Source organism: Ipomoea triloba, chromosome 2, assembly GCF_003576645.1.
Source record: "Ipomoea triloba cultivar NCNSP0323 chromosome 2, ASM357664v1".
Lineage (NCBI taxonomy): Eukaryota > Viridiplantae > Streptophyta > Magnoliopsida > Solanales > Convolvulaceae > Ipomoea > Ipomoea triloba.
Window position 1 is genome coordinate 16582511 of NC_044917.1, and position 9408 is coordinate 16591918.

General features: G+C 30.8%; 1 long non-coding RNA gene across 1 annotated transcript; it reads right to left on the reverse strand.

The window, feature by feature from the left end:
- Positions 1–8295: 8295 nt before the first annotated feature.
- On the reverse strand, positions 8296–9102 carry LOC116011129. Its single transcript, XR_004096972.1, has 2 exons — positions 8860–9102; positions 8296–8591 (listed from the first exon to the last, which is right to left on the reverse strand). It is a non-coding gene; the product is annotated as an uncharacterized LOC116011129 (long non-coding RNA).
- Positions 9103–9408: the final 306 nt, after the last annotated feature.

Here is a 9408-nt window from a genome sequence, read left to right on the forward strand (position 1 = left end):
TCCTTCCTTTAATCACGAATGCCAACCACTATCTAAATTTTGGTTCTCTCTCTCTCTCTCTCTGATTTACTGAAAAAAGGCGGTAGGCGTTACCTAGTAACGCCCATTTTAGTTGTTCACATTTAGCATTTTAGGTAAAGTTCACCTAAATTGTGTATAGATAATCTGTCTGTTTTTTAAGCAATCATTATACCTGCACCACGGTGTACATAGCAATGTGCATCATGTACGTAAACGACTTCGTTTCGATGTTAGCAATGTGCATCACGTACGTAAACGATGTCGTTTCGATGTTAGTGGACGCGGGCGCGAATGACTCCAAGGAATTCATTATCTATAATACACATAATCATTATCTATAATACACATAATCATTATCTAGAATACACGGAACGTTTGCCTATAATACTCAGAATGTTTGCCCAAAATACACAGAATATTGACACAAAATACACCGATGTTAATGGATGCGGACGCGAATTACTCCAGTGAATTCATTATCTATAATACACATAATTATTATCTAGAATACACAGATCGTTTGCCTAGAATACACATAATGTTTGCCCATAATACACAGAATATTGACACAAAATACACAGAACTCATCCTCCTAACATTCGAATGCACAAACACATCACAACATGTGGTAATAACATGAATACACAAAATATTGACACAAAATACACAGAATTCATTCTCCTAAACATTCGAATGCACAAACACATCACAACATGTGTTACTAACATGAATACACAAAACGGTTGCCTAGAATACACAGAATGATTACCTCGAATACGCAGAATATTAACATAAATACAGAGATCGGACGAAACGGGAAACGTGAATTCCAAAAAAAAGGATGGTTAGTTTATAATGCTCAAAACGACGTTGTTTATGTACGTGGTGCACGATATAATTTGCCTTTTTTAAGTGACGTCTATCTAAGTTCTTCATATTTAACAAATTTTGAGATGTCGGTCCATTTAGGTCGTTCATAACTCATAGATGCGGTTCTATCGTTTTGGTGAGATAGCAAAGCAAATGGGTTGCTTCACGTAGAGTCTTTGTGCAGCTCAATTCCGCCTAGCTAATTTGGTTTTGATGGGCTGTCCATGTTCCTAGTGAAAACTTTGATCTAATTTGAGTCATTGAAATTATATAATTTAGGACTGTGATTAAATCATCCTAATATACTAATGAGCGTAGAACAACGGTTTCGAAAGGCAATTTGGTTACTAAGATAGCGTCAATTTGCGAAGAAATAGTGCAAATGTCTCTCACTATCATTTTAAACATACACTACAAGAAAATTGTTTAGTCGTGAGAAGTTAAACCGTCACTAAAAAATCAAAAATCATCATAATACAAAGACTTTTAATGACTGGAAATTTACCTTCGCAACCCATCATTATATTTTCCAAGTATAAAAGTAATTAATGATGAGATATGGTACCATCATGAGTCGTGAGAAGTTAAACCGTCACCAAAAAATAAAAAATCATCATAATACAAGACTTTTAATGGCTGGAAATTTACCGTCGCAATCCGTCGTTATATTTTCCAAGTATAAAAGTAATTAATGATGAGATATGGTACCATCATAAGTGAACATATAGTGACAATATATTTACTGTTACTAAAACGTTCTTTTTGTAACAAAGAATCCCGTCATTAAAACAATTATTCACTAACATAATTTGCTCTCATATATTCTTTTAGTGATGGAGAATTCCATCATTACTATTACTATTTACTAATAAAATTTTCTTTCATTATACTAGTATGTTACCCGTGAGATGCACGGACTAAAGATTTTAAATATTACGTAGTATAATTATGTTATGTTATTAAAAATTATTAATGTTATTAAATTTCATATATAAAAAGGAAATATGAGATTTACTCATTTATAAAGTTTTATTATAATAATAGGATAAGGGTCAAATAAATCCTCAAACTATATTGATTAGAACAATTAGGCCTTTCAAATTCAAAAAGTTTCAATTAAGTCCTCAAACTGGTTAATTTAAAGCAATCAAACCCTTTTAACCTATTTATGACCTGTAATTGCAGGTCAACTAGGTTCCAGTCAACCAACCTCATGCGAATCATTCAAAAAATGACTAGAGAGCCCTCACCATTCGCGTGCATTCTCCAGAAGAGGAAGGAATATTGAGATGTTTCCCTTGAAGAATAAGGTCATCATCAAGAATATCCCTATTAGCAGCAGCAATTTCATCAATGGGAACCCCATAAAGCTTTGAGATTGTACTCAAATTTTCACCTCTACCGAATCGTCATGAACCATAATCAAACAAAATACCATCATTCATATTTTTTTTTTTTGAGAAAATATCATTTTTAGTCCCTCAACTATAATATATGTATCAATTTTGGTTCTTGACTATTAAAAATTTCAAATTAGGTGCATGACTATTCAATTTGTATCACATTTGGTCCTTGACTATTAACATTTTCAAATTAGGTGCTTGACTATTCATTTTTTTTTATCTGATACTAATCTTGGAGTACCAACTGCTGCCTTTTCATCACAATGCATGCAGTTATATAATTTGCCAATTTATGCATAAACATATTTAAACAGTGGCTACATCCTATATACCAATTATTTTTGTTGTCAAGATCGATGTTGCTTTTGTCTTTAATCCAAACAAGTTGATTGTAGAAAATGAAATGAATTGTAAATTTATATTAGTTATAATATATTTAAAGAATGCACAATAAATATTTTATATACAAGATTAATGAATGCTGCAACGGTAGCTAATTTTCAATTTTTTTTTTCTGAATTTCAAAGATTAATTACAACAATGTTGTAGTCTCACTATCTTTTCAATGCATCAAGTGTGTCACAATGTTCTATTGCTCTACATTGACATTTTTAATATTAAATCAATTTATTGAGTTATTTGAATGTCTTCTTTGTCAACAAATCATCCATAAGTGGTTAATATGATTGGCTTCAAACTATATTTTTTTCCATGTTATTAACATAATACTTGATAAATAAATATATAAAATTATTTTTTAGTATAACTTTGATATTTAATTACAAGATAGTGTAAAAAAAAAAATGAACGATGTAGCGAATATAATTAATTAATAGATTTGAAGGTAAGGAATCTTTGTATTGTAGAAAATATAGACAATATAACTAATGAAATTATATCTGTTTTTTTAATTTTTTGATAATGAATATTTTTTTTAAATAAAAACATTGTAGACATCGAATTATAAATTAAAGAAATGCATATATGTATTATTTTTTATTGTTACTACTAATTTATTTAATTTAATAAAAGTAATAGAGTGAGTTACTTACTTTTGAATAATATACTGTAACATATTCGTAGTAATGTTCAACAATTATGGCCCTGTTTGGTAAATGGTTGTTGGCTGATTGGGTTGACTGTTTGGGTTAGAAGGTATGATTTGTTGATAATATTGGCTGATTGTAGAAAGTTATTTGATAAATTAGCTGTTAGCTGATAGCTGGTTGGTATAATTTCTTTTCTCAAAAAGCTAATTAAAAAGGCTGCTTTGAGTAGCCTTTTGAATTTTAGCATTTTGGAGTTACAAAAAACTTATTAACCAAACAACTAATAGTGGTCAAATAAACCAAAATTGGCTGATAGGCTGATAATTTACCAAACAGGACCTATGTCAACTTTGAGTGGGATGAGATTCGAACCTAAGGCCTTACTTATAGAAATTACTGGGTAAGTTAAAAGTTAACGGAATATTAACGGAAAACATAATATTTAACAGAAAACTTAACGAATAATCATATAATTAAGGATAAATTAGGAAATCTCAAGTAATAATATAAATCTAAACAATCCGGACCATCCATTTGATTTAATAATTTGACCGTCATTTTTTCTACCAATTATAGGCCTAACTTTTTTTGGCTCTTATTAGTATACTAGTTTTATACGCGCATTGCGCGTATGGGTTAATGTCCAATGTTTATATTTAAATAAATATTTGAAAGTATATCAATGCAAGATTATATAGGAGAAGTTTATACATGAGTAATTGAATGTCGAATTTTTTTATTTAAATATCTAACTCAAAGTATATGAATCCAAGATAATATAGAAAATTCATTATAATTATTACTAAAATAAATGTTTGCAACCTTGTAAAATCGATAGTCTAAATATTTGGTCTAAAAATGATAGTCTAAATAAATACTACTTTTAATTTGAATTTTTCTAAGTGTTTTTAATTCTCTTTTGAGTAACAGTGTCATTCTCTTCATCTTTACTATTTGTTCTCTTCCTTTTTGTTGGTAGTGTGTTATTTGCAATTCGGTTATTGTTTGTAGCATAGATGACAACGTCATGCAATGAGATTATGATATAGGAGCTATAGACTTTCCTTTAGGTGTTCTGCTTGGGGTTCATTTGGTTCAACCATTATTGTTGAATAAGTTATTGTGGATAAAGAAATCCATAGTTTAAGAAAAAAAGATTAAATAAATTAATAAAAATTTGAAAATTTAAAATATTATGTATTCCAAAGATATTAAAATGTAGTTTCTCGCTTCAATTTGCTGGGTAATGGGCTATTTGAGTACTTTCAATGTTAACAAATCCCCCAAGTAGTTAATATGATTGGTTTCAAACTATTCATTTTTATTTATTTCATGGTATTAAAGAAATACATATGTATCATTTTTTGGTGTAACTACTAATTTATTTAATTCAATAAGAGTAAAATAGAGCGATTCCGCTTCAATTTGTTGGGTTATTTGAGTACTCTCTTTGTCAACCAATCCCCAAGTAGTTAATATAATTAGCTTCAAATTATTTTTTTAAAAAAAATCATAGTATTAATAAAATACTTGGTAAATAAATATATAACATTATTTTGTACTATAACTTTGATATTTAATTACAAGATATTGTAAAAATAAGATAATGGATAATGTAATGAATATCAATTGATAAATTTGAATGTATAGAATCTTTGAATGAGAGAAAAATAAAGACAATATAACTAATGAAATTATTTCTCTTATTTAATTTAAATTTTTGATAATGAATAATTTTTCAAATAAAGGTATTGTAGACACATAATTCTAAATTAAAGAAATACATATATATCATTTATTGTTGTAGCTACTAATTTATTTAATTTAATAAGAGTAAATAGAGTGAGAAACTTAATTATGTCAAATTTGATTGAGATGAGGTTTGAACCTAAGATCTTTCTTATAGAAATTAATGGGTAAGTTAAAAGTTAACGGAATATTAACGGAGAGAGAATATTTAACGGAAAACTTAACGGATAATCATAAAAGTAAGGTTAAATTAGGTAATCTCTATTAATAATATTAATCTGAATTATCTTAACCATCTATTGATTAAATAATTCATATGAACCATCCATTTGATTAAATAATTTAATCGCCATTTTTTCTACCCATTTTAGGCCTAACTCTCTTTGGCTCTTATTTTTTTTTGAAAACTCTTTGGCTCTTATTAGTATACTAGTTTTATACGCGCATTGTGCGAATGGGTTAATGCCCAATGATTATATTTAAATAAATATTTGAAAGTATATCAATGTAAGATTATATAAGAGAAGTTTATACATGAATAATTGAATGTCGAATTTTTTTATTTTAATATCTAACTCAAAGTATATGAATCCAAGATAATATAGAAAATTCATTATAATTTATTACTAAAATAAATGTTTGCAACCTTGTAAAATCGATAGGCTAAATATTTGGTCTCAAAATGATAGTCTAAATAGATATTACTTTTAATTTGAATTTTTCTAAATGTTCTTAATTCTCTTTTGTGAGATTGAATTTCCTTCAAATATCACTACCCTTAATATGATTATTCTTACCTGTTGGCAAGGGACATCACTGGAAGAATTGGTCAAGCTACATCAACTTTTGGACTTCAATATGACGTGCACGTACCAATCCTAATTAGGATGTTGTGAAGGTTGTAATTTGTTATAGTGGCTTATAGGTTGTACACCTTGTGTAACCTTGGTGAACATTTAGTGGATTGGGCAACCCAACATCTAGTGGATTGGGCAGACATGAGTTGCCCCGCAGATGTAGGAGATTTTGCTCCGAACTGCGTGATCATTTCTTGTGTACTTGGTTTTAATTTGTTACTTTATTTCGTTATTTATTTTTTCGAAATAAATTAATCATCTGGTATGGTAATTGCTTGTTTAAAACTAAGTAGACTATTAGGTTGTTTCTTGCATTCAAGATTCATTGCCCTATGCCCCTATTTCAATTGGTATCAAAACCTGAATGACTTAATTTACTAGTTTATTCGATTTGGCTGCCAAACTGTGTTTCTTATACTCAAGAGTTCGCATAGTGTTTATGTTTATTTCTCTGTCTTACTATCATGGTTGCAGGCGCCTAAGCGGTCTAGGCGGTCCTAGGTGGCAACCTATAAAAACAAAAAATAAAAATTTATGTGTGCGGGTGTATGCCATATATATATATATATATATATGCCACTGCTCTCGTGAGTCCACCTTCCCCCATGAGTCCGTGTGGACAATCTAAATTCATTGATTTTTGAACTACTTATGACTAAGATTTTAAGGCATTATTTGTAAAACATTTTTATTGATGTAATTCCAAGGGTTAATTTGTAATTTTGGAATGATTATTTATATGGATTAAATTAATTTAATTATGTGATTTGCATGTTTTTAGGAACATATCATGCGTAATTATGGATTTCGAATTTCGAAATGGGATTCTGAACTGTGCATCGTGGAGTTTTATGTGTGCATCTCCATGGTCGTTTTCGTGGGTTTTTATGTGTGCATCTACATGGTAGTTGCCAATTATGTAGATTGTTTTTATTTTTTTTTGTGAATTTTTTTATGGGATTCTGAACTGTGTATCGTGGGGTTTTTATGTGTGCATCCCCATGATAGTTGCCAATTGCGTAGATTTTTTTTTTTGTGAATTTTTTTATGGAATTCTGAACTGTGCATCGTGGGGTAGTTATTTGTGCATCTCCATGGTAGTTGCCAATTATATAGAGTTTTTTTTTGTTATGGGATTTTGAATTGTGCATGGTGGGTTTTATGTGTGCATCTCCACGGTGGTTGTCAATTATGTTGTTTTTTTTTTTTTGTGATTTTTTATGGGATTCTGAACTGTGCACCGTGGGGTTTTATGTGTGCATCTCCATGGTAGTTGCCAATTATATAGAGTTTTTTTTTTTTTTTTTTNTTTTTTTTTTTTTTTTTTTTTTTTTTTTTTTTTTTTTTGGTTATGGGATTCTAAACTATGCATGGTGGGTTTTTATGCTTGCATCTCCATGGTAGTTGCCAATTATGTAGATTTTTTTTTTGCGAATTATTTTATGGGATTCTGAACTGTGCATCGAGGGGTTTTTATGTGTGCATCTCCATGGTAGTTGCCAATTATGTGTATTTTTTTATGAGATTCTAAACTGTGCATGGTGGGTTTTTGTGTGCATCTCCATGATGGTAGTTGCCAATTATGTATATTTTTTTAATTTTTTTTTTTTGTGAATTTTTTTATGGGATTCTGAATTGTGCATCAAGGGGTTTTTATGTGTGCATCCCCATGGTAGTTGCTAATTATGTGTATTTTTTTTATGGGACTCTGAACTGTGCATCGTGAATTTTTATGTGTGCATCTCTATATGTTAGTTGTTTTTATTTTTTGCAAATTTTTTTTATAGGATTTTGAACTGCGCATCGAGGGGTTTTTATGTGTGCATCTCCATGGTAGTTGCCAATTATGTAAAGTTTTTTTTATGTGATTCTGAACTGTGCATCGTGGGTTTTTATGTGTGCATCTCCATAGTAGTTGCCAATTATGTCGATTTTTTTTTTTTTTTTTTTTTTTTTTGCGTATTTGTGTGCGCTACATAGATGTGTTCGAGGTTTGGTATTGTGCAACTATATGCGTATGGCTGGTTGGGGTTGATCTGTGCACCACTTTGTGCAAATATTGAAGAACGACGCAATTGAATTCTAAACACCGTACCTATAACCCAATATGATACATTTTTTCGATCCTAAACACATCTTCTAGTGTTCAATACTTGTGGTGTGTACCCCCCTATGGTGGGGTTGCACAGTGTGACTATACTGGTTGCACAGGTGTATTATATCACCAAATTCGCAGCCATCAGTTACATTAACCTAACACATATTCTGTATTTAAGCAATTAAACTACAGTACTCAATATCCCTGAAATCAAACTATACTTTAAATACCGAACAATTATAAAAATGTTAAAAAATCCCATAGTTAGACCTCCAATAATACAATAATAAATATGAATAAAATTGATGCGTCATAATTATAACCCCCTAAGCACAACAAATCAGTGGACATTGCACATCATAGTGTATTACCTCCGGTTGCACGAGGGCAGTATATCAGCAATTGTGCATACATCACTTGCATTTCACTAATATATATTCTGAATTTAACTTAATACACTACAGTAATCCATTATTTAGAGCTCAATTACATCCATAAATACCAAAATAATTACAAAGATGTTAAAAAATCACCACAGTTAGACCTGCAAAAATACAGTTACAAATCAGAAGAAACTCCATGCGTTATAATGTGAATATTACGTGTGTGCCACAAAGTAGAACTTACTGTGCAAATATTGAAGAAGAGGCAATTGCATACTAAACCAGAGCATGAATAAAACACAAGAAAAGGAAACCAAAATAGATGCAATTCACAACCCCCACCCGCCAGCGATCCCGAAACAGCAACACCCCTCCCCCCAACCCACCAGCCGTCTAACCCAGAAACAAAAATGGGTATTACAGACTTACCACGAACCGGCTGCAGGGCCTGAGCAGAACGACGGCGATCTTCCGGCGGCGGCGAACTGGACATCGACGCGGGGACAGAATAGCTAGTTCGCCGATGACACCTCTGGCGTAGGCAGACCGTGAAGACGGCAGCAATCAACGGCGTTGATGACGGCGAGGAGGACGCAACCGTGCGAGACGGTAGTGTGTGAACGACTGGAGTGTGAGAATTGCCCATCCCACATCGTGTAACCCAACCCTAAATGTGTAATATATTAATTATTAAGTGGACGGTCAACAATTAAACTCCGCATATCTCAAAATTACCCCCCAAATAAATACTCCCCACAATTATCTGACCTAAAATAAATATTTTAACAAACAATCCCTTTTAATCTACACCATTGATCTCCCCATTTATAAGGCCAAGAACTGTGCACATGGACTCATCTAACAAAAAGGACTCATTTAAACAGTATATATATATATATATATATATATATATATATATATATATATATATATATATATATATATATATATATATATTTTTTTTTTTATATATATAAA